The sequence below is a fragment of the Oxyura jamaicensis genome, chromosome 5, assembly GCF_011077185.1.
Source record: "Oxyura jamaicensis isolate SHBP4307 breed ruddy duck chromosome 5, BPBGC_Ojam_1.0, whole genome shotgun sequence".
Classification (NCBI taxonomy): Eukaryota; Metazoa; Chordata; class Aves; order Anseriformes; family Anatidae; genus Oxyura; species Oxyura jamaicensis.
The window spans coordinates 50390247-50413726 of record NC_048897.1 but is presented as its reverse complement, the minus strand read 5'-3'; the positions used below and the strand labels follow the sequence as shown (position 1 = coordinate 50413726).

The 23480-nt window shown below is 50.8% G+C and overlaps 1 long non-coding RNA gene across 2 annotated transcripts; it reads left to right on the top strand.

Moving 5' to 3' along the window:
- Window positions 1–5123: 5123 nt before the first annotated feature.
- On the top strand, window positions 5124–8672 carry LOC118168532. 2 transcript variants are annotated; one of them, XR_004751627.1, is made up of 3 exons: window positions 5124–5223; window positions 6540–7952; window positions 8573–8672. It is a non-coding gene; the product is annotated as an uncharacterized LOC118168532 (long non-coding RNA). The 2 variants fall into 2 exon arrangements; XR_004751628.1 differs by having other exon boundaries at window positions 8576–8663.
- The last annotated feature ends 14808 nt before the right edge of the window (window positions 8673–23480 follow it).

Sequence of the window (23480 nt, the reverse complement as noted above, 5' to 3'; positions counted from 1 at the left end):
TAACCAGGGTTTTCCAGCGAGGGAGATACCTGCGAGCAACTCGGGGTAAGTGCAATGTGCCTCGCATAAACCAAAGGGCTCCTCACCAGCTCCAGCACTGAATCTCCAGCGGTTATACTGGTGTAACTGGTGCTCTTGCACAGACGTGCAGCAGACAGCTGGGGGCAAGGCGTCCCCTTTCCCTTCTGCATCCTCAAAGACAAGCCCTACAAAAGGGTGTCCCCAGAACGGGCATGGTCTGCTTCTGGTGCCGAAAAGGGGCGAGGAGCCACGTCTCTCCCCTTGAGGCCCGTGCTCATTCCTGGCTGGTTCGGGTGGGAACAGGAGGGGATTAGAGGATGCACAAGCTGCAGTGGCGGTGATCAAAGGCAGCTCTGGGGTTTGGCCTTGCCGGGGTGTGATGCTCAGCGTGGCTGTCTGTACATCCACCGGGCTGAATTAGCATCACTGGCACTTTACGAATGAGTAACTATAACCACGCTGCCTCTTAAAAAAAGAAAGCAATTACCATATCTATTGGGCAGTGCATTAAATGACACCATTTAATTAAAGCCTAATTTATCCCTGAATGAAAAATATTTAAAAATCCCCGCACAGAGTATTATTCCATTCAATTACTGCAGATCTCCATCTCTCCGTCCGTTGGCTGCCATGGGTGAGCTCAGCTGGCAAGCTGGCTGCGTGCACCAGCAAGCGCTCTGCTGCTTCTCTCCTGTGCCCGGTGACGAGCTCCAAATGCACCCAAAAGCAGACCCACTTCTGCCTGTCATGGCCTTTCCCAGCTTTAGGGGGGATAAGAAGGTTTGTAGCCATCCCCAGATAACCCGGGCTGAGCCTGGTGTTGCTGCTGCCAAGCCCTCTCGAGCAGCAGCTTTTCTGTGGGTGCCTGAGCCCGCTGGAGAACCTGTGCCAAATGGGATTCCTCCTCCTTGGAAAAGCGCCCAGTGTATTTCTGTAGCAGGACCTACAGTCCAGCTTTGGGACTGCTATGGGAATCCCCAGTCAAGCTGATCTAGGATTCAGGAAGAGGGTGAAACCTTTTTAAGGGGTGTGAGATGATGTCCCAGCCCTGCTGAGGTCAAAGAGGGGTTTTTGGCCACATCCCTTGGGCTAGGGTTTCTCCTGAGGCCTCTGGTGAGGTCACCAAAGCTGACCTGGAGGGATCCCAAAATCCTACATTGTGCCCACAGTGTCTCTATTTCACAAAGTTCCTCATGCTTTCATCTACAACCACTCAACAAATCAAATAATCCTGGGACCGTTTGCCAATTTGGCACAAATTTTTGCAGCAAGCGCTGCTGCTGGTAGCCAAGGGCAGATAATTGCCTGTCCGTGCCACCAGCCAGTCCCAAGAGACGTGCTTGGTTTACATGCGTGTGACTAATGGACCAGCAAAAAGGGCTTTAAAATAAATACATTAAATAGCTGTGCCTCTGGTCATGTGCAGTGCCGAGATGTGTCATCTCCCATTTGGCTGTGCCGCGTTTGCAGCCAGCGGCCAGCAAGACACCGGGACAGCAGGCTGGCCACGGCACAAGAAAATCATTGGGGAGTTCAAGAAAGCCCTTCCTAATTCGAAGAGAGACAAGATTAAATTATTAAATTGAATTTATAATGCCCTTCCTGGCACAGCGTGCTGTCTGAAAAGGGCAGGCGGGGAGCTCAGGACCCGGCCGTGCGCAACCACCAGACAATGCTCCCTTCCCGAGGGCAGACGCCTGGGCTGCGGGCACACCCCCAGCTTCCACCCTGCTTCAGCACAGAAGGACAGGAAAGTGCACAGAAAGCACTCTTCCAGCATTTTTAAGAGCTGGCAGCGTCGATAAGTGCCCTCACGACATGGTGTTTGCCTTGCTGTCCTGTTTGCACAGGGCTGTGGGAAACGGGAGGGAGCGTTTCAGGGCCTGGGCGACACAAAGGGCCAAAGCAAAGGGAGCGGCTCTGTTGGAAGAACAACGCTTGTGTGCAGCAAAACCAGAAGAAACACAGCTGCCCACTGGAATATAAATAAATACACCATCCCCATTCAGCACGCAGTCGCAGTCTTGCAGGGGACGAGGGGCGCTTGGGCAAGCCCAGTGCTCCCAGCTCCCACTACCATCACCCACGGTCAGCCCAAAGCGTCTGTCAGTCAGCATCGGAGCAAGAAATTGTTTTCTGCAGTACTGGCAGCCTGAAACTGGGCTGGTGGCAGATTTTACCTGCTTGCACGGTGCTGCTTTCATGGCTTGTTGGCAGATAGGAAAGATGTCGGTGATGGGAAGATCCAACCTAAAGCTTTAGGGCTCTCCTGTGGTTACAAGTCCATTGGGAATACGAGCGTGAATTTGGAGCCCTAGTACTAAGTAGCTCAGTCCAGACTCAGAGCTATTCAGAAATAACATCGAAAGGCTCTTCTGGACGCCAAATCCTGAATAATTCCAGCAGTGGAGAGGATCCTGTTTGGCCCCATGGGGGCTGAGCTCTGGAATAAGCAGCTCCCTGGTTGTGAGCATCTCCAAACTCCACCACTGCATGGCTTTTCTTGCAAAGAAAAATCTTTTTTCACTGTAGGTGAAGCAGCATTATTCCTTTTCCTTCATCCTTGCAGCTTCTTTTTCATCAGGGCTTGGGAAAGGGAACAGAAAGATATGCACACGAGAAATCTGACAGTATTCAGCATAGCAGGGGATCTGGGGCAGGATTTTGTGCCTGGATCCGCACCACAGCTCTCATCTGTATTACAAAGGTTGACAACTGTGTTTACTTCTCTGCGTGATAAACCTACCGTAGGAAGATGCTGTTCCCAGATGGAAAGGGTTAGCGTATGTGTGTACACACATACACGAGTAAAACAGCGGAACCCCAAGAGAAACTGTCACCAGGCTGGTCAAAAATTACTCAGTTTGAATGGCGAAGTGCATTCATTCAATAAAATCATGTGAAATGAACTCTTCAGGTAATAATTATTTCTTTAGTCTAAAAGTTTCAGTTGGTCCTGGAACAGCAAGCCAAGCCAGCACAGCCGGTTCTATTAATGAAGAAAAAGTATTGGAAAACTGGGGGGGGGGGGGGGGGGGAGAAATAAACAAAGGTTGCAAAATGTTAATTAGCTTCTGTGCAACCCTTTTGCTTCGGGTATGCTTAATGAAAAGAGACCCAATTGCACTGAACCTGGAGGTGAGCTGGGATCCGTGGTGCCCTCCTCTTCCTCCCTCCTGCCGTGACTCCTGCTTCTGGCTGTCAGTGTAAGAAAATACAAACCACATTAATATTTTGCAAAGCCTTCAACTTAAATTATGATCTGTGTATCTGGTCAGCTTTGTTGTGCCAGGGATGCTTTTTCCAGCCTCATTTGCTGCTTTTGCAGTCCTCTTGCCTTCACATTGCTTCTCTGCATGAACGCTGCCACAGAAATGTGCTGCCTAGGGGCTGGGTGCTATACGTGGCCCAGGTGCTATATACGGTCCACGTGCTCTACATGGGCTGTGTTCTATACAAGGTCTAGTTTGGATTTTAAAGCACTTATATACAGTAATTGCTATATGCATTAGTGGTTTTTTAAGCTGTATTTGACAAGCGTGGATCCCTGAGCATCACAGGCGGGTCCTTAGGTGGCATCCCCCTGGCTCCAGGGGGGACGGTGGAAGCTGGATCCAACGTAAGGCAGCCCAGCCTGCAACCTACAGCCTGAGCTGCCCCGTGCAAACATTTGCAAAGCTTTAGCAGCCCTGGAGTGATGGCTCCTGATGTAAAGCATCGTTTCCCTGCACGTGCCTGTTGGGAACGTGATTAGCTTTCTGGCTGTCCTGGCTCTCTGCGGAGAGGCAGCTGCAGCAGCAGAATTAGGTGGTGTCTCCGAAGAGGGAAAAAAGAATTATTTGCAAAGTTGCTTTGGCCATGTGGGGTTGTTCAAAGGCTCAGCCCCGCAGGATTTAGTTCGTCATTTCAAACCCCCAGGAGCTGTGTCCTCGGCGATCTCCTCCCTCTGCAGGCACAAGCTGACCTTTTGCTCAAACGCTGTCCTGCTGCACCCCAATTATACCTTATATATGAGCCTGGCCTAAGGTCAGGTGGTCCTCATGACCTTTTTTTTATCCAAATTCCCAATTTATTTTTCTCCTGGGATCTAACAGCACCATTTTTCACCGCTCTGGAGCATCATGCTGCTTGGTGCAGAGCCTTTCCTTACCAAAAGCAATAGCTTGCAGTTGGATCAGCACCAATTAGTTCCCTATCAAACACAGAGGGATTTAATCCTGGCCCCTTCCTTGGGTCAGGACCTTGTCCTGCTCTGCCCATGCCCTTGCCTCGTTGTCCACCTTCACACCGAGGTCCTTCAACTCTTTGGTGCCAAGCCTCTGGTAGCTGCCGTGCCACAGACATGCTGATGGCTTTTGCTTGAGAAGATCCAAATTTTTTTAAAATCTGCAAGGCTAATTGAGCAGAGGAATTGATTACCTTGGACATGTAAATTTTCATCTCTCTTTAAACCCATAAATGACTGATGCCAGGTTAGTTCGAAGTCCGTGAGGTCCCCAAGATGTGCTGTGCCAGGGAGGTTGGCTGCTCGTGGGGTCCCTTCCTTGAGAAGTGAGTCCCAAACACGCTGAAAACCGGGAGATACCTTTAGTGATGGTTCCTTGTCCCAGCAAAAGCCCATGGTGCTGGGTCTCTGACAGGGTGTATTTAAAAACTGTGTGAAGTTTTTGAGCTCTGGGAGGAAAACCAGGGCTCCCTGACTCCTTGAACAAGGGGCACCGTGCCCCGTTGGAGCAGCATTGGCATTTACGCTCTGCCTTCAGCTGGGCAGCTCAGCATCTTTCACTGGCACGCGTGCATCAAACATCCTGCAGAGTCACAGCCACGACACACTACAGTCGCGCAGAGCATCACAACACGTGGCACGCTCCAAGGGCTGCAGGGTTGTTTTTTTTCCCTAGTTGCAAACCCCTGTGACTGTTTCCACGCCAGCCTTTCCACGCTTGCAACAAATCCTGTGCCATCAGCCATTGCTTCAGTTTATTTTTTTTTCCCACCAGGATATTATCAGCAGCCTAAGTGGATGCTTTCTGTTTTCCTTTTTTTTTTTTTTTTTTTTTTTTTTTTTTTTTTTTTTTAATGTATCCTTCTTTGTGGGCAGGAACACGAAGCGAGCAATCTGTGCTCTCAAAACAAGCTAACACGATGATATCGCAGACCCCCTGCTCGGCTGGAGATTGCTGGATAATGTATGGTGTTCTGGTGAGATAATAACCTGAAACAGAGGGAGCATTCCTCCCTGCAGCGTCCGCATCAAACACTTAAGGTAGCCCTTTGTGGACAGAGGAGTTGGAGGTGGCATCGTCTGCCCGGGGAGTGGCAAAGACTTGAGAAGGGGGAAAAAGAGCCAGACATGACCCAGAGATTATTATATATATATTTTTTTTTTGAGTTCACAAGGCTGGGATGAAAAGGGATGGAGGGAATAATCAGTGATGTAAAGTGTGGGCAGCAAAGCGAGGTGCTGGGTGAGTTAATGAGCTACGGAGAAATTAAAACCCTGGCCCTAGAGTCTTGGATGGAAATATTCATGCCAGTGGTGGTCCCTGCTCACAAAACACCAGGCAAATCCCTTTGGAAATATGCCCTGGAGGCCTGCTCTGTGCTCCCCAAAAGAAGAGTTTAAATCACAGCAGGTGCAGCAAAGGGGGGCTGGGAAGGGCAAGGAAAAGGGGTGATTTTGGAGAGGGTGTGAAGAGTGCCGTCTGTGTTTGGCCAGGGAGGTTGGGAGAGGACGAGACGCCTGCCTATAAATACAGCAGGTACGTAAACACCGGGGAGGGGAGCAAACAGACTGAAGGTGAAGGGCGATGTCAGCAGCAAAACCGGCAGCTCTGAAATGGGGGAGACAAACACAGGAGGAGCTGAGCACCAGGGCTCTGGGGAGAGCCAGGGTGAGCGGCCACAAAGCTGATTTCCAGGCAGCGCTGCTAAACGGATGATGGATCCGACAGGAGAGCCAAAGCTGAGCTGGGAAATCCCTTTCTGTGAGAATTACCGGGAGACCCTGGGCTTTGCACCCACCGTGTCCCGGTGACCCCGAGCAAATGGGACTGATAGTGGTGACTGACTGTTCACAGTACCACACTTCTTCTGATTTTTTTTCCAAGCCTATCACATGTTATTTGCAAGAAAAGTCTGCCTGGGAGAAGGATGTATGGGTGAGCAAAACTGCTCTGAGCTGCTGTGGCCATTTTCTTATAGAACCACAATATTTCATTAGTGCTTCGTAAACCGAGGGTGCTCAGCAGCCCAGAAATTGGCAAAACTGACTGTTTCCCCCTCCAGTTACTCTGAAAGTCTGGATAACTCCTGCAGGCTGAGAGTCCCCAGGCTGATGAATAACTGAGCCCTCTTGGTGCTTTTTGGAAAAGGTCCTCGCTGGGAGGTTTGCCACGTGTAGGATTTTGGAAAGGGTCATGCGAGGGAAGCAGGACAGGTTTCCCCTGGTGGAATTGGTGCTTGTTCTGCAGCAGAAATAGAACTGGGAATGATTTCCCCCCCTTTTTTTTCCCTAGGCATTTCGGTTTTGCTAATCAGATGAAGCTTGCGGATCTGTTAATGCATTGGACTGGAATACGCCTAACCTCGTGACGGGGATGCTTGGATAAAGCATTTGCGAGGTTGTGCTGTTTGGACACAAAAGGGGTTTGATAAGGCTTCTGTGGGGTCACTGTGACCTCATTATGGTTTAAGGGAAGTGCTGTTTTTGTAAATGGGTTGGTTTTCAGATAAAGGAATAAAGTACCTGGCAGGTTCTCTAAGACGCATGCCTGCATACAGCGTTAAATGAGCATGTAAATTAGATGGCTCTTATTATAAAAGGGCAAATCTGATGAACAGATCCCGAGAGCTTTCTCCAGAATGACGCCTTTCTCTTCTGCTGCTCATCTTATCAGGGCAGGAGAAGGAGGCCGGGCGGCCGGGAAGGATAATGAACCGCTGATAGCGCTGCGCTGCTTGCACCCGCAGCTTTGATGCCGGCAATGAGCTGCCATCCTTTCACCCAGAGCCAGTAAATCTGTGTGTAATTGCAAAGTTTAGGACAGCTAAACTTTGCATGGCAGAACCCACCCCCGGGCCCTGGGAGGTGATTATTTGAGTCGAGGTCAACGTGGAGATCGTGGAGATTTTTGGCAGGGCTTGTGTGTTGTGTCCTGTCAGAGCTACCCTGGGCAGGAGGGTCTCACCTGGGCTTATTTCAAAGTAGTAATCACATGGGAATGTAATTCACACATTTGCATGGGAAACCCTCTCTAGCACCCCCAAAATTGCCCCCAGGAGCATCCCAGTGCCCAGGGCTGCCATGAGCCGAGGTAGAGAACAAGTCAAGAGCCATCTCCTTGCGTTTGGCCAAGTCCCCGGAGTGACACTGCACTGCCTTTTTCCTGCCTAGAATAATCTTGCCTATTAAACACCAGCCCTGGACCTTCTTGGCCTGATGGTATCACTTCAGAGGCAGCAGACGATTCCCCTTGAGCTTTCTGCTTGCTGGAACAAACTGTGTTTCAGCTCAGCCTGTGCGTGCCGCCTGCTGTGCTCCAGCCCAGCTGAGGCGCAAAGGCTCTGTGGATGTCGGCAAAATCCCATTTATCTTTTCTGAACGACGGTGGTTGGGAGGGATATTAAAACAACCAGCATGTCCGTCCCATTTAGAAGCAGGTTAGAGCACTTCTCACACACAGGGGACCGATTTCTCTGAAGATGTTTTTTGTTAGCAGTCCCCAAAGTGAAGATGAAAAGCCTGCTTCTCAGCGGCTGGATTTCTGGCTCCGGTGGGCACCCCCTTTGATTTATCAGAAATACTTCAGCAGAGAGGAGAAGGAGAGCCCTGGAAGCTGACAGAGCGGGACTGTCCTCATGGCACCTGTGCTGCATCCCCCAGGTGAAGCTGAAAAGGGCACGAGGGCCTGAGACAGGTCTCCAGCCAGGTATCTTGCCCCAGATGATGCAGATGGTTATGGGTCTTCTGGATGAGTTTTTTTCTGGGACAAGCAGGATGCCCTGAGCATCTGTGGGTGCATCAGACCCCAAACATTTTCCTTTTGGACCCCAAAACTGCCCTGTGCAAGGTTAGTGAAGGTTTAGGCAACGAGGTCCTGGTGCTAATTACATCTCAATCAAAATTCCCTTAAGCAGGAAGCCGCACAAATAAACCCTTGAGTTGCAGCAGACCCTACACTGCAGACCCTAATGGCCCTGTAGCTGTCCCTGGACTTGTAGGGGACTTGCAAACTGTGAGCCATGCCAGAAACATAACTAATCTCTCCTGGGATGCCACTTTTGGGGGCTGAGCGTGGCATCTGCTCTTGTCACGGTGGCAGGGGACCGTCCCCTGCTCTGATCCCCCCGGTGCGTGACGGGGCGCAAGCAGCCCGGCTAGGGGCTGTGGGTTCATCTGCCCAACCCCACCAAAAAACCGAACCTGGCAAAATCCCTCCTCCCATGCCTTTCTTTGTTAAACGCTTTGTGTCTGTACATGTTGTTCTCCGTGTTCCCCGGTACGGTCTGAAGTGGGAGAGCTGCTAATGATTCACTCTGTTCTGCCCAGCAGCTCCGAGCAGCAACCGGGGAGTCTGCAAAACAGGCATCCAGCCCGGAATATTGTGTGCACCGTCTCAGTGCAGCACTGTAATTAAAAGACATGCTTGAAATCAATGACAGAGGGCTTGGTGTATTTTTTCCTTTTTTTTTTTTTTTTTTTTTTTTCCCCAAACCGGGGGGAAAGGGGGCAAAGTGGCATCGGAATATCAAAAGGCACAACAAGCTTGATTGCACAACTAGTATCAAACAATGTGGGGCCAACGCAATCGCTTTAAAATGCTGGATGTTCAGTTATCACCCAGGGAACTTTCTGTCTGATTAAAAATAATTATTGCTGGCATTAAATCTGTTTAGAATTGCTGCGTGCAATTCATCTCCTATCGCCTGCTACCGCCATATGCCTGGTTTGTTGAGTGGAAAAATGTCTCTTTCGTTCAGATAAATAATGCTTTGTAAATATTTAGAGATGAATGTTCTGGATCAGCGAATGGTTATTTTTTTTTCTTACAATAAATATGTGCAAATGAGCTTGGTTTTGGCAGCAGCTTGGATGAGGCAGGCGCTATACGGGGCCAGATTAATCCCATGTAGTGGCCGTGCCAGGAGGACTTAGTGCAGGGGTGGCCCAAGGGTCACTTCTCTACCTGAGAAAGCGGGGTGAAAACAAATCTTTTAACAGTTTTAAGTCCTTAGAGCAATGCTCTAAGGCCAGCTGTGGTTGCAGGTAGCTGAAAAGCTGGTAAATGCTATGAAATTGTGTAATTTAGCTGCAATATTAGGTACATGGTGGTGACTAAGGAGATCCAGTGAAGAAGTGCGATGACTGATGTTTTGGGGCTTGCACAAGAACATGTTTCCCTTTGGCAAGAGGCGTCCTTGCAATGGGCTTGCGGCCCCTCTGAAGTTCCCTTGCTGCCATGGCCAAAGTCCTGGGGTCTGCAGGACCCCTGAGCTGCAGGGGGACACCAGAGCTGGCTCCGCTTCATGTCCAGACCCAGAGGTATCAGGGGCTGTGTGAGGTGGGGGACACGGAGCTCTGGGCACGTCCCAGCTGGATATCCCATGGGTTGCGGCCGTGCAACAGAGAGGGAGTTGATGGTCTGCATCTTTCCCCTTTTGCACATCCAACGTGCTGTGAAGAAACCTCCCAGCTTGCTGCCAGACAGCATATTTACTGAGCACGTGTAAGCAGCAGCACAGCTGTCCTGGCTGGGCTGTGGTGATTCATAGAAAGGGAAGGCTGTCAGAGGGCGCAGAAATGGCTTAAAGAAATAGAGTTCTGGCACGCAGTGCTTTGTCTGGGTGCTTTGGACTGGATGGCACCTCTCCCACCGGAGGGACGAGGGGCTCGAGAGGGTGGGAGCACAGCCAAACACCTTCCCTCCCTGCTAGGAATTGTTGGTTTTGGTTAAGATGCTCAGGAGAGGAATTTCTTTCCCTTGGGATACGTACAGGAGGGGAGATGTAAGTCCCCAAACTGCTGGTCGTCTTCACCCAGACCCAGCTCCCAGGGCGTTAAAATAAATCCCATGGGAGACCCTTGTCCCTCCCTCTTGGGGCTGCCCGGCTGAATGCACGCTGCTTGGATGTGTTTGCCTTGCTTCCCATTAAAACATGAAGGCACACAACGGGCGTTAATGAATTTGTTCGTTTATGATGACAACACTTTTCCGAGTCCTCCGATTGATTTGCCGAGCAAGCTGATAAAAAGAGCAAACCTTGCATTATTTACAATGCCGAGTCTAAGTGTAACGTCTGAATCAACAGAGCCTGTTTGCATTTTAAAATTCAAATGAGGACAACAATAACCTCATTTCCAGGGGCTGGCCCTCCTCTGCGGCAGAGGGGTTTTACCCTCGTCTCTCAAAAATGTGTCCTGGTCTGAGGTGGACCTGAAGGACTTGGTGCCACCTTCTTGCAGGGGCTTGAATGTCTGACCTAACATCCACGGGAAAAGGCTCAGAGTCAAGTTGTGGAAACTCAAAAAATCAGGGCAAAAAGGGGACCGCAGGTCTTTTAACAGCCAGCTGAGTCATCAGCTCAGCGTGGTTAATTATGCATAGTTCCTAATTAAAGCCATTATTTACCATGGAAAGCAGGGAGCTCCAGCTCTCACTGACTAGGCCGTGGCGTGGCGGGCGGGAGGACAGAGGAGCGGAGGCACTCAGCCCCTCTGGCTGCCTGGAGGCAGAGGGGGACAAAAAGAAGAAATAGAGGCCACTGGGGGACTGGTGTCACCTCTGGGGCTCTGTGGGTCCTGCCGGGGTCTTCCCATGGACAGATGGACATGGGGAGGTGGGACCCTTACTGGAAGTCCTTGGGTTGGACCGAAAGTGTGGTGCAAGACAAGGAAAAGCAAGGAGGCCAGTGTGAAAGCAAGTCAGGACCCTGATTTAAAACAGCTTGGTTAAATATTTTTGTGCTCCTTGTGGTTGGATTCCAGACTTTTACTATGTGATTACTTTAGCCTGTTAAAAGAAAAAAAAAAAAAAGGCAACGCTGCGGAGGGCATGAAGAAAGGCCTGATTCATTGATGAGAACATGCCGTGGCTGCAAACAGGGTGCTACAGTTTCCCCAGGAATGTTTTTGGGCCATAAAACGTCCTGCAGTAAATAAAAGCAAGGAAGGATTGCCTTGGGGCTGGGGGGGGATCACTTGGCGAGGCCCTGACCTGAGCATTTTTGTCACCATCCTTGGTCATGCATGCTGTGTTTTCTGTCGGCTGCAGGACCCTGGAGGGACTTGGTGTGTACCCGTCCCCCTCCTTGTGTGCCCATGGCGAGGGGACAGGAGGATGTTTTGGGACACTGGCTGTGTGTCTCCCCAGTGCCTGCTGTAGGGTTTCTCCCTCTGCTTTGTCCTGCAGCCAAGGATGTGCTTGCAGAAATCCATTAAAAAGCCACAAACTGATGTCCAGGACAATGGGATGTCCCCCACATTATATCTGATGGCCACTCATGTCCTTGTCCCTTTTCACTGGTGACACAAGGCCTGGCTAAATGCATGGCCGCGAGCATCCCTCCAGGGCTGTGGACCAGACAGAGCATTGATGGTTTTTGCAGAAGTCAGTTTTCAGGAGGATTGCAGCAGCTGACGGAGGCTTGAGCTCTTCCCAAACAAAGATAAACAAGGGCGCCCCAAATAACTCCCTTCGTGCTGGCAAGGGGTATTTTTAACTAGCAATGTGACACAAAAATAACAGAGACGGCTGGAAAAAACAGGAGCGGCTGTTTGGCTGGGAGAGGGGTTTTGCTGTATCTCATGGGGAAAGCTAGAAGCACCTCTTCGAACAGCCATGCCACCCCCAGGAGGTGCTACCCATGGTGTTTGCATGATCATTATGAATGTTTTTAAATGGCTGCTATAAAGTAATCAAGGCTGCAGGGTCTGGCCAGGGGGAAAACAGATCGCATGAGCCTGTTGTCACACCCTGGCCAAGCCCCCCTCCAAGAAAGAAGTGGCTGGTTTTTTGGTCCCATTAGTCTGGAGATACCTTGGACATCTGTATTCTGAGCCCACCCTGGCAGGCAGAGGGGTCTGGCATGTCTGTTAAGGCGACTGAAGGTTTATGGCTGTGATAAGACCCTTAATGGCTTTTTTAATTTACGTACATGCCTGTTGGTTGGCTTTTCCATTAATAAAGTGCAGAACTTGTGAGCAGGAGTCAGGATGGGATGTGCAGTTTGTGGGGTTGTTTTGGGGAGAGGCTTAGACGAGGCACCCCTAGGCTACGTGAAGCACTCAAGGCTGCCAGAGGTGAGTATTGGAGTTGTTTTTTTTTTTCCTTTTTCCATTGTTGCAATGGGGAGGAACCAGAGGGAACCTCTCCTGGGAGTTCTGGTTTAAGAAGGTTTGGTGTTTGGGCAGGTTCCCTCTTTTCATGTCCTCACTGGCTCTGCAAGAGCATCTCTGTGAACAGCGAAGGATGTGCATCTTGCAAATACCTGCAAGGGGTTTCTTGTTATGGCAGAAAAACTCAAACCAAACCTTTAAAATTCAGGGCTAGGACCAAGGCTTGTTAGTGTCTGGTGTGTCACTGTGCAGATAATCACACTCTTTAACAGTTCTGCTTGTAGATCGCAGCAGCGTAACCAAGGGGGAAATCTGGTCCCTTTTGCTTTTGCGTTAATTTGCTTTTATACTGGTACTTCCCAGATCCATTATCCAGGAGCAGAGCTTCATGTGGTAAGGCTAATCCTGAAAAAGAGCAGTTGTGGAGGAAAATCACAGCCTGTGCTCATACAGCAGCCCTGGGCCAGGGGGAAAATCAGGACTCTGGTCTCGCCGGCCGCGCGTTGCTGCGATGTGAGTCAGCTGCTTCCCCCTGCCTGCCCCCGGGATGAGTGATTCAGCCGTGATAACCTTTAACGAGTCTCAGAGACTGTCGCAGCTTCATATTCAAACACAGCCAGACGTATTTCTTATTAGCAGTGCCTGGGATGGAGCTGAAGCACCATTGTAGGGAGCATGGAGGTGGAGCTGGGGGGTCAAAGGATCCCCCCAAGAAGCAAATCCAGCCCCTACAGCATCATCTGTGTGTGCTGGGGAGGGAGCCCATGTCCAGGCAAATCCCTGTGACTCAGCCAAATGTGATTCATGTTTTAATGCTTAAACCCCGCTGCCCTTGGCCTTGATGCTGGAGCTACAGGGCCGTGGCTGTGAGGGGAGGCTCCCAGGGCAATGCAGGGATGGCAGCAGCTCCTGCACTGAAATGAAACCACAGAATCCCAAACTGGTCAAGCTGCAGAGACCTTTGGGTGCCTCTGGCCCAACCCCAGCCCCAGCAGGGCCCCCCTGAGCAGGGTGCCCATGTCTAGGTGGGTTTTGAAGCTCCCCAAGGAGGAACCCCTCTGGGAAGCCTGTGTCTGAGGGGCAGGGGGAGCCGCCGGGGCTCTGCGCCGGGGCTCTGCACTAGGCCCAGGACCTCTGGCCCCAGGCACCTCATGGCTGCATGTCCAACCCAAAACACATGTGCAACCAAAAACAGGCCCCTCGCTTTGCAGGACAGGTGGCTTTTTGGTTGCTTCTATCTGTACAGCAGCTCAGAGAGGTGAGTCTTGGCCCACTTTGGGGTTCTGGGGTGCAGATATTGACTCCAAGCCCAACAGGCTGAGCACTGTGAGGCTTCCCCAAGAAGATCTTTGAACTTCTCTGTGGGGATTCCTGGGAAGGACCACATCTCCTGCCTAGACGGCAGCAAAATCACGGGGCCGGAGGCCATCAGGGCTGTGTGTCCCTGAGGGAGGTGACTTTTGGAGGCCAGGATGAAAGGAGCTGTTGTGTGCACTCAGCATGGGCAGGGCTTGGCACCCGGCAGGACTCATTACCCCAGTGGGGTAGGATGACAGCCACAGTTGGGCTGTTTTAAAACCTCCCCTGCTCCTAGCTGGCCTGCATGTGCTGGCTGTGCTGTGCCTCTCTCATGCTATAGACACCCCAAGGGACTGTCCCCAGAAATGATGGGTACAATGAGCCGTGTTGCTCACCGAGCAGCTGGGTGGCTCCAGGCTTTTCTTTGGCACCTCCTGCTGCCCATGAGCTGTCCTGGTTGGGGACACTAAAGCTGGTGCTGCTGAGATGTCAAAAAATACAAAAGCCTTTTGGGTACCTGTGCAGGTTCTTACCTAACTCAGTTCCTCCACCACCTTCAGAACAGCCCTGTGAATCAGAGAACCATCCAGGCTGGAAAAGACCTTCAAGATCACCAAGTCCAACCATCAGCAAGACCTACTGAGTCCCATCACTAAGCCCTGTCCCTCAGTGCCATGTCCCCACATCTCCTAAATACCTCCACGGATGGGGACTCCACCACCTCCCTGGGCAGCCTATTCCAGTGCTTGACCACCCTCTCCATGAAGAAATTCTTACTGATGTACAGTCTAAACCTTCCCTGGTGCAACTTGAGGCTGTTACAAAGGGTGAAGGATGTTGTGTCTGAGGAGAGGCAGGAAAACACCCAGCAGGACACAGGGCTGGAGTCAGAGCCCTCACCACGGCCCATGATTTCCCTTCACAGCAGTGCTCACATTTGTGGAGGAGGAGGAATCGCAGTGGAAATCAGCTTGTCCGTCGTGGGGATGGTTTCTAGACTCACAGCTTGGCCAGCCACCGCATTGCTCATCTTTTACAAAGCACCGAGTCCCAGCTGCATGTGTTATTTAAATGGAAAGTTCATTTTTCATGGGTGCTGAGCAGTTTCAAAATATGAAGTTTTAAAAATACACTGTCAAATGAAAATAAAGAGAGTGCTTTCTGGAATCTGCTGATTTTTCAGTGTCAGCCTCAAGATTTTGAGGCTCTGGTCTACACTTGAAAAAACACACTGGGTGTCTGCAACCCAAGAAAGGCTATGTGGGCATCTGTTTGAGAGCACAAGAAACCAGGGGCTTGTACATGCTTGTGAAGATACAGCAAGTCACTGAGAAAGTCCATCTCCTTGCTGGAGTAGCCCTCAAAACCCATGGTTTTGGGTAAAGAGTTGGGAACAAAAGGGGTCAGGTTAGTCATGCCCAGTTTGGCAACTGATGCTCCAGCCATGATTTCTCCTCTGGAGATTTGTCCTGGGCTTTTCCTCCAGCTGCTTCCCTGGTTGTCTGCTGAGCAGGAAGAGAAGGAGGAGAAGAGGAGGAGGAGGAAGAGAAGGAAGAGTGCTGTCACACAGTGCTTGCTCTTCTGGGGGTTGTACAGCACCCATGCCTGCTCCCAGAGCTTCTGACCATGACTTTCTCCTCTGAAGCACGGTCTCACTCTCCATACTCCTGTCTGGTCTCTCTTCTCCCCTGTGGCTCCTAGCTCACCCTTTGAAGAGATGCCCTCTGTCTCCTACAGCTTTAATTCATCCACCTCTCACTGCACAGGACACAGGAGCAACATTAAGCACGTGCACATGCCTCTGCTAATTTATGGCCCAGCTTGGGAACCCCTTGGATTCTGGATGTTGCTGGGTGGTTTTGCAAGCAAAATAAATATCACCCCTCTTGGATTTGGGCTGATAGCTTTATTTTAGGCATTTTTTTTTTTTTCCCAAGGGGGAAATATTGAATGTACCCTTTAATTCTTTGCTGATATGTGTTCCTTGTGAAAAATGTTGCTCAGCTGAGTCATGGGGAAAAGAAATGTGTCTCACTGCAGAGTTAGTTCCCACCACTGGGGATTTATGTCATGGACAGCGTCATTCCATCAGGACATAGCTTCTGTGGGCATGTTTCCAGCGAGATGGGAAGTTGCATTTATCCTGTTGTGTGCATGCAGAATAGGTATTTTTTTGGTGATAAATCCAGTGCCAGCGTCTCACTGGAGGATTTCGTTTCTGTGGTAGGAGGAATCTCATTAACACGAGCTTCAGAGAAATTCGGCACTGCCAGCCAGAAGACAAATGCAGCAGTGCTGTCGTCATTTATCAAATGGAGAATGACCTTTGCTATCCATTAGGATGAAATGAAAAGCTTTGGGCTTTAACTTTGTTAAAATGCACATAGCTGTCTTTTTAGATCTCTGAGTTGGTGCATTGCTGAGATTAATCAAATTGTGCATTTTGCTAGTGCTTAAACAATATTGTTATATAATTCAATATCCACGTGTTTTCAAGACAGCAAGCAGAAGAATTACACTGAGCCTGGCTGCAAAAATACCCTGCTGCGTTCAGTGGCTTAGGAGGCAGAAGGGGTTTGGAGCCAGGTGCCAGCCTGGTGTTTTGAGATCGTATCACTCAGATTCAAGTTACTTTTGGTTACAATTAGATATGTGTGCCTATTAAGATGTGTGTGTCCTTGGGAGAGCTCTGCTGAAGGAGGCGGGTGTTCCTCCCTCTGGTCTGCACCAAACCTCCTCATGGAAAGAGGGTGTGAGATGCTTTATTTTTTTTCCTTGTTTTTCACTTTGAAAGATGCTGATTCTCTTTCCTCTTTTCACCAGCTGTTTAAGCAGGAGGACTCAGGACGTGGGTCCCTCCTCTTTGCTCACACCTTGTCTCTAACAATCATCCACCAGCACAGATTTGTCTGTTCCCTACGGAGACGTCTCACAGACCCTCCTCAGCTCCTTGGCCTCCATGGCATGTAGCCTGCACCCAGCAGATCTTCGTGGATGTCTGGCAGCTGTTCTGCTCCCTCTCCCCACACAAGCTCATCCCTGCTCTTTTCTGGTCACAGCAAAGCCCACCTCCATCCAGCTGGTCATATGGGCTGATAACTTGGGATCATCCACAGCCTGGACAGCTCTTGGTGTCCCTACATCAAAACTGGACCTATTTTTCTGCCTAACCCCTCCAGTACATCTATTTTCCTGTTGATCCATAAGGTGAGGACATTTCTACCAAGGAACACAGGCAGGGCACTGAGATGGTGCCTGGAACCTCCTTGTCTCCACCCACCTCTGTACCCCTGTTTTTTTGGCAACTTCTGCTCCTCAAGGAAGCCAGTTCCTGCCCTGCAGCTAAGTCTCATTCCTGGCTGTTTTGGGCAAAGGCAGGACAGGCTTGGGGCATGCGAAACAAACCCAAAAGGTCCATGTGGCTGTGTGCATGAGGTCTGGTGAAATCCATCTGATGTCACACCTTGCAGGTTACCCATGTGGAATTGATAAACTACAATTGGGTCTATGGCTGGAAAAACTGCCAAGTTCATGGGTTGTAACCCAACCTCTGTTTGTTTCAGCACAAGTCTATGGGGATGCTTTGTGTGAAACTTAGACCTGTTTTTTTCCTTCTTATTGTATCTGCTTATTTACAGACATAAATTAAATCTAGAGTACGTGATTTAAGAGGGGCTTCCATTAAAATAATGACAAGTGGTGCTTTGTGTTCCAGAGGGTGCAGCTCAGCTTGCTGAAAAGCCAGTAATACCTTTGCATATTGACAAGCCAATAATACCTTTGCGTACAGAAGCAAACCTAAGTACGTATATCGTGGCTTTACTGCAAAAAGCAAGAAAAAGCAATGACCATGAGTGCTGGAACCTTGTACATCAACTGAGCCCCATCGGCTGGTCTGACAATAGTGGACGAAGAGCGGCCGATACCTCAGTGGAAATCAATCCATTAACGGATAGGTTTCCTTGACTCTTCCTGGAACTACTGCAAGGATCTGAATGAGCGAGGATCTGAAACACATTCTTGTTTGAGGAGGGTCTTCGGGAAGTGTCTCTGTATCTGCAGTTATGTGAACTTCCATCTGCTGGTGCCATCGGTGCTAAAGGTGGGCACAATCCCAGACGTCTCTAACACCAAATACCATTGATATCAGCACACGGGATGTGGCTTTCATTTCTGGGTGCTTGTAGCAAGGAGGTTTGGCTCGCTCGGTTACAAATCCAAGTGCAAAAGTCATGCCAAGGGTGGACCATGAGTACCTGGAGGAGCGGTGGGGCACAGATCCAGTATCTCGCCCCCGCCCTGCTCTCCCTTGGGAAAGGCTCTGCTCTGAGAAACCGAGCTTGGAGGCTTGAACGGGGAACGAGTGACTAAATATTGACTCAGAAAAAAACAAAGATCCCATTTAGATGTAAATTGGAAAAGGGGGGGGGGTGGGGGGGGGGAGGGAAGGGGGGAGGAAGGAAACAGAAATACATAAAATAAGAGTCTACAAGCAGAATTGTCTCGTTGCAGAATCCATTTTCCAGACTTCCCTTAGTGAGTTATCGGCAACACTCCGCATATTTGTGCAGCCGAATAGCTGCGAGGCACAAGTACATTCTCCAGTAGCAAATAATTCCCTTTCCTGATAACATCTCCAGCAGGGCTTGGCTGCGCTGTGCAGGCACGGATCTCGCTCTGGAGGTGGGGGACCCGGCGTGCTTTTTGTCGGGCGGCTCGGATCGAAGTGATAACAATATCTGCACCCAGGAGGGGAGGCTTTTGAAGGCGCCTAGGTTCTCCTGGGATCTCGGTACGTCAGGTTCACCCCTTTTCCACAGTCTGCATTCAAACCTTAACCCAGAGGTGATGGGAGCATTTCAGTTCTCAGCAGGATGGTGCCCAGGTACCAGCTCCAGACAGAGCAAAGCTTTGGGTGTGGAGAGGACCGGAGAAGAGATGCAGGGCAGGAAAATGCATTTTTTCAGTCCTGAGGATTTTTCCACATTGCGGACCTGGGCTGCTCCTGGGGTCCTCCAGCAACTCCAGCCTTTGGAGCTGAGCTGAGTTGGGTGCTGCCAGGGCCACATGTGGACGTTGGCCTTGGCCTTGGCCACTGAGGAGCCCCAGCCTCTTGTGCTCACCTCGGCCAGCCTCTGCAGCCTCTCCATCGCTAACCTGGGTTATCTGCAGTTAAATGAATGCACCTCGCTGCAGGTCTGATTATGGATTTCAGTGCTGGGCTTGTTTTGTGTTACAGCAATTGGAAGATCCGACTGGGAAACCCTGCTAATTTAATGGAGTGGTTCCTTTTTGCCAGTAACGCAGGACGTACCCTGGCGTGAAGTGTTAGCGCCTCAACCCCTCCAAACCAGGGCCTGCCAGACCTCTCTGCACCAGGGCTTCTGCTTGTACACGGTGAGGCTACGCAACCCCACAGGGAGGCCTGGGTGGCCCTGGCCTTGGCCTTGGCTCCTCTGTGGCTTCCCTCTCTTTGAGACACAGCTTGTGCATCGGTGTCATCCACCCGCCTTGCTTTGCTCGGGCACTTTCCAGCCATGGCCTTCAGGTGAGGCTGCAGCAAGCTGGAGTAGATCACATCTGAAAAGGAGATTACTGCAAGAATCTCCCCAGCCAGCTGAATGAGCGCTTGGGATGTTTCAAATTAGGTTAAAGCCACATAATGTCCATTGGTTCGGGTTTTTATTTCTCTCTTTGGTGTCACCAGCTGACCAAGGGAGGTAGGTGGAGAGAAGGGCAGCTGTGTGCTCTCAAGGTCAAAGCCTTTCTGAGCTCTGGCGAGATCAGAAACTGGAAATTAGGAAAAGCTTCTTCATAGAAAGGGTGGTTGGCTCGGGAACAGGCTGCCCAGGGAGGTGGTGGAGTCCCCGTCCTGGAGGTATTTAAGAGACGTGGGGACGTGGTGCTCTGGGACATGGTTAGAGGTGGGCTTGACAGCATTAGGCTGCTGGTCAGACTTGGTGATCTTAAGGGTCTTTTCTGACATAAATGAGTCGGTGATTTTATGATCCTATAAAACACGATGGAAAAAAAAATCAAGTCTCCTACAAAGCCCTGAGCCCACAGTGCAAAACCCTGCAACCAGCAGGAGCTCCCTGGCCGTTGCTCACACGTGCGAGAGCCCAGCCAAGGGCCCCTGCTCCGTCCGGGCTCCCAGCAAGCGCTGTGTATTCCCATCATGAATTTTCCTGCCGATGAGGAGCATGAAGAGACACAGCCCAGAGCCGTGCTTGCAAATTGAATTCCTGAGTCCTGCACCCTTGCTGGGAAGCAATGTAGCAGCGGTGAGCGCTCGCAGTGCGGTGTTTCACCGGGGCACATCGGCAGGGGCTTCGCTTCTTGCAAGGCTCTTGCTCCGTGGTGGGGGAAAATGTGATTTTCCTGTTTTTCTTTATTTTATTTTATTTTTTAGTGGAAGGCTTTACAGGCTGGGAGTTGGAAGCTTTCCCAGCTTTTGCAAATAAAACTGCGAGCCTGTCTGCGGAGCGTTGGAAGAGGAATCTCAGGAACGTGGGAGCTCTCCCTGGAGCCGCTCTGGAGTTTCTCCTGGTGCTGCCTTTAAATGCTCTTAAGGCAGCGGCTGTTCTGCACATCCCTGCGTGCTGCAAACAAAGGAAAAGAGGGGCACAACAGCTGTTTTGTTCAAAATAATAATAAAAATAAAAAAAGAAAATTGGGCCCTGCAGTTGCAGAACAAAAAGAGGGGAATATCAAGCTCGTATTTTGCATAGCGAGCGTGGGGGAAAATTAACACCAGCGGCAGCCCCTGCTTCAGTCTCTGCAGTTTGAAAAAACAAAACAAAACAAAACAAAACTACAAAAACCTCTGCATCTGTGTGCCCTGTTGGCTGTCACCACGCTCTGGAGGCTGACTGCAGGGGCAGGGAAGCAGATTCCTGACTCTGACGGGCCTTGAGCAAGCAAAGAGATGTGCCACAAGCTGAGATGAAAGGATAAGGGCTGCCTCCCAGGCTGTGTGCATTGAAACGTGTCGATGCAGCAAGAGATGTTCCTTTCTTGCCGTTTCCCATGGACGTGAAGGATATGATGACTAATCATCAGGTCTTACCGAACAAAAGCTAATGGGCATTGCATTTCCTTTTTTGCAGGAGCTGCGGCCAGGTCAGGAATGTGGCGAGCCCTGGGAAGAAGGAGTTTTATCTGCTTCGCCTGGGGCTGGAGCCGCTCGGTGCCACCGCCGGGATAATCCGTTTCCTCCAGGCTGCTGCCTTAAAGATGTCAAGAAGTTAAAGGGATTTGAGTAAAAATAGAAAAGAGAGAAAGGACATCCTGCATGAGGGGGAAGCCGGGGAAGCAGGAAGGCACAGGCAAAGCCCATTACTGACGAAGAAACCCTGTAAAAGACAAAAATCCCCCTTCCCAGCCTTTCTCCCAGGAGGGACACGGGGTTACTGCTGCTTGTCATTGCTACCCTGGCATGCACGTAGGGCCACAACGAGATGGGGACCGGGGGCTGAGGGCATCCCAGTGACCCCAGGACAGAGACACGGGGCTGACACAGGCTGCACGGTGGCTTTTTTCCAGGGCTGGGTGCTGAAATATCGTCTCGGTATAATTGAGCGAAGAAGGCTCGGTCTGTCCTCTAACAGCAAATTAAACACAACTTTGTGGGTTTGGTGGTTTGCTGCCAAGTGCCAGCACAGCTCCACATTAATAGCTTATGACAGGGTTATTCTGCCTGTTTTTTTGGCAGGAAGGAGCTCTTCGGCCTTAATCCTGCTTGTGGCTAAGGGAAAAGCCCTGCATGGTCCCTGCACAGCCCATATTTACCAACAGCACCCGTGGGTGCCCGTCCTCGCCACGCGGCTGCGCTTTCCAGGGGTTTGTACAAGCTGCTGGGCTGCTAAATCAAGGGATCTTAAAAAAAGCTGTGTATACCTGTGTAAACCTCGAGTTTAAGTGCCTGAAACGGGGAAAAATTCAGCATAGGGCTGGAAACAGAAAAGCAAAAGGGATTTGAAGGTTTAGGAGGGCACACGATCGGGTCTGAACCTCTTTTGGGGCATCTGGATGAAGGCTCCCACATCATTAATCCTTGTTAAAAGTCACGGACTCCAGCCAAGGGACCTCATGGTCATGGATTATGTATTTAAATGAAAGTCTCCAAATCACACATGTTAAGTAGTTTCCTGGGAAACCCAGAATCTCACTCTTTGCTGCGCTCACAGCAAGGAGAGGCTTCAAGGGATGGATCTGGGGAAAAACTGAGTTGCCAGTGCTCCCAGCTGAAGTTTTGAACTGGTAGCATTTGAAACAGCAGTAAGGTTTTCCTCCAGGAAGGAATGTTCAGAATTTCTCCCTAATTGTCCTCGCTTTGACTGTCTATATCAAAATTTGCTATTTTCTGGGTGGGCGGCGGGGCTGGGCTGGCTCTGGAGGCTTTCTGGCAAGGCAGCATTGGGGTGGGGGAACAACAAAGATACGTGTGTGTGCAAAAACCCCGAAACCTCCAGGAAAAATGAGGACAGCCTTGAATTTTTATAAGGAGGTCGGCACAGCCACCGCTTTGTGCTTCCCACGGGCTGCCTGACAATGTCCCCTCTCACTGCTGCACATTCGCAAAGAGGAGGAGGAGGAGGAGGAAGAAGAGGAGAAGGAGGGAAGAAATGTACAACATTGTCTCCTTCGCCCTGCCTGTGCCAGCCTCGTCCTGCAGACACAGGGGAGGTGACAGGGTGGCCGTGGTGGAGGTGACACCCCTCAGCACCCATCCCCTGCGGGCACATCCATCGGTGCCAGCAGCCATGGCACGGATCCCACGTGGATTTTGGGAGGCAAAAAACATTTATCTCGGCTTTGTGCTGAAAACTGCACGGTGTACCAGGGCTCAAGGCAGCAGCACAGTAAGCATGGGGAGAAAAGAAGCCCCGAGCCCCCGGGCTGCTTTAAAGTTCTCCTGTGGCGCCAAGCAGGGACATCTGCACTTGTTCCGTGCTCCCTTATCTTACCCCAGACACTGCTGCGACTCAGAGGAGCTCCTGCCCGCACGCACGCACACACACACAGACGTTTCGGAGAGGATCCAGCACGTGCTGAAATATTTTAATGTCTCGCCGTGCTCAGGCAGTGCCCTCTGCATAGTCAGGGACTCTTTCTGTTCCTGATCCTGGAAATCGCCCGCGGCTTCTGCCTTTGTTCGGCTCGCTCCAGCCTCCATATGCTCCCTTCATACCCCGAAGTTATCGATGGGCTGCGTGTGGCAAACGTAAAGGTTTGCAGGCGGGGGCTGGCAGCTCACCCAGGTTTTGGCTGCTGCAGATGGGGCGAGCTGCGGGTCCGGCCATGCGGGTGGCACATTGGGCCAGCTCCTGGGCGAGGAGGCTTCCCGTGGCCCTGCTTCCATCTGTTCCCAAAATCACACGAACGCAGCACCAAGTAACTCACGCAGGGCTGTCACGTCCTGCTCTTCCTAATAAAGATGCCAGCGTGTTCCTACCGTCGGCTTCAGCACCTCCCCTGTGCTGGGTTCTACAGCCCGCTGAGAGGAGAATGGTCCACGTGTGTTTTCCTTAGGGCACGTTTGGGGTGTTTTGGCTAAAAGGGCAGGGGGCTGTGGGTGCTGCCTGGAGGGGGTTTCACCCTTAGGTAGGACCCCATCCTTCCCCGTGAGGTCAGTGAGGGTTTGCCACCGACTCTGTGGGCCCTCGTTGTCCAGATGGGATGGATACAGGTGCTCTCTCTTGCATGAAAAAATGACTGGCAGCCTCATTTTTGACTAAAATATCTGAAACAGGGAGTCTTTCATTCCGAAAGGTGATTTTTATTAGCAAGCAGCTGCCTGTTCTTTCTATCCCTTCAATAA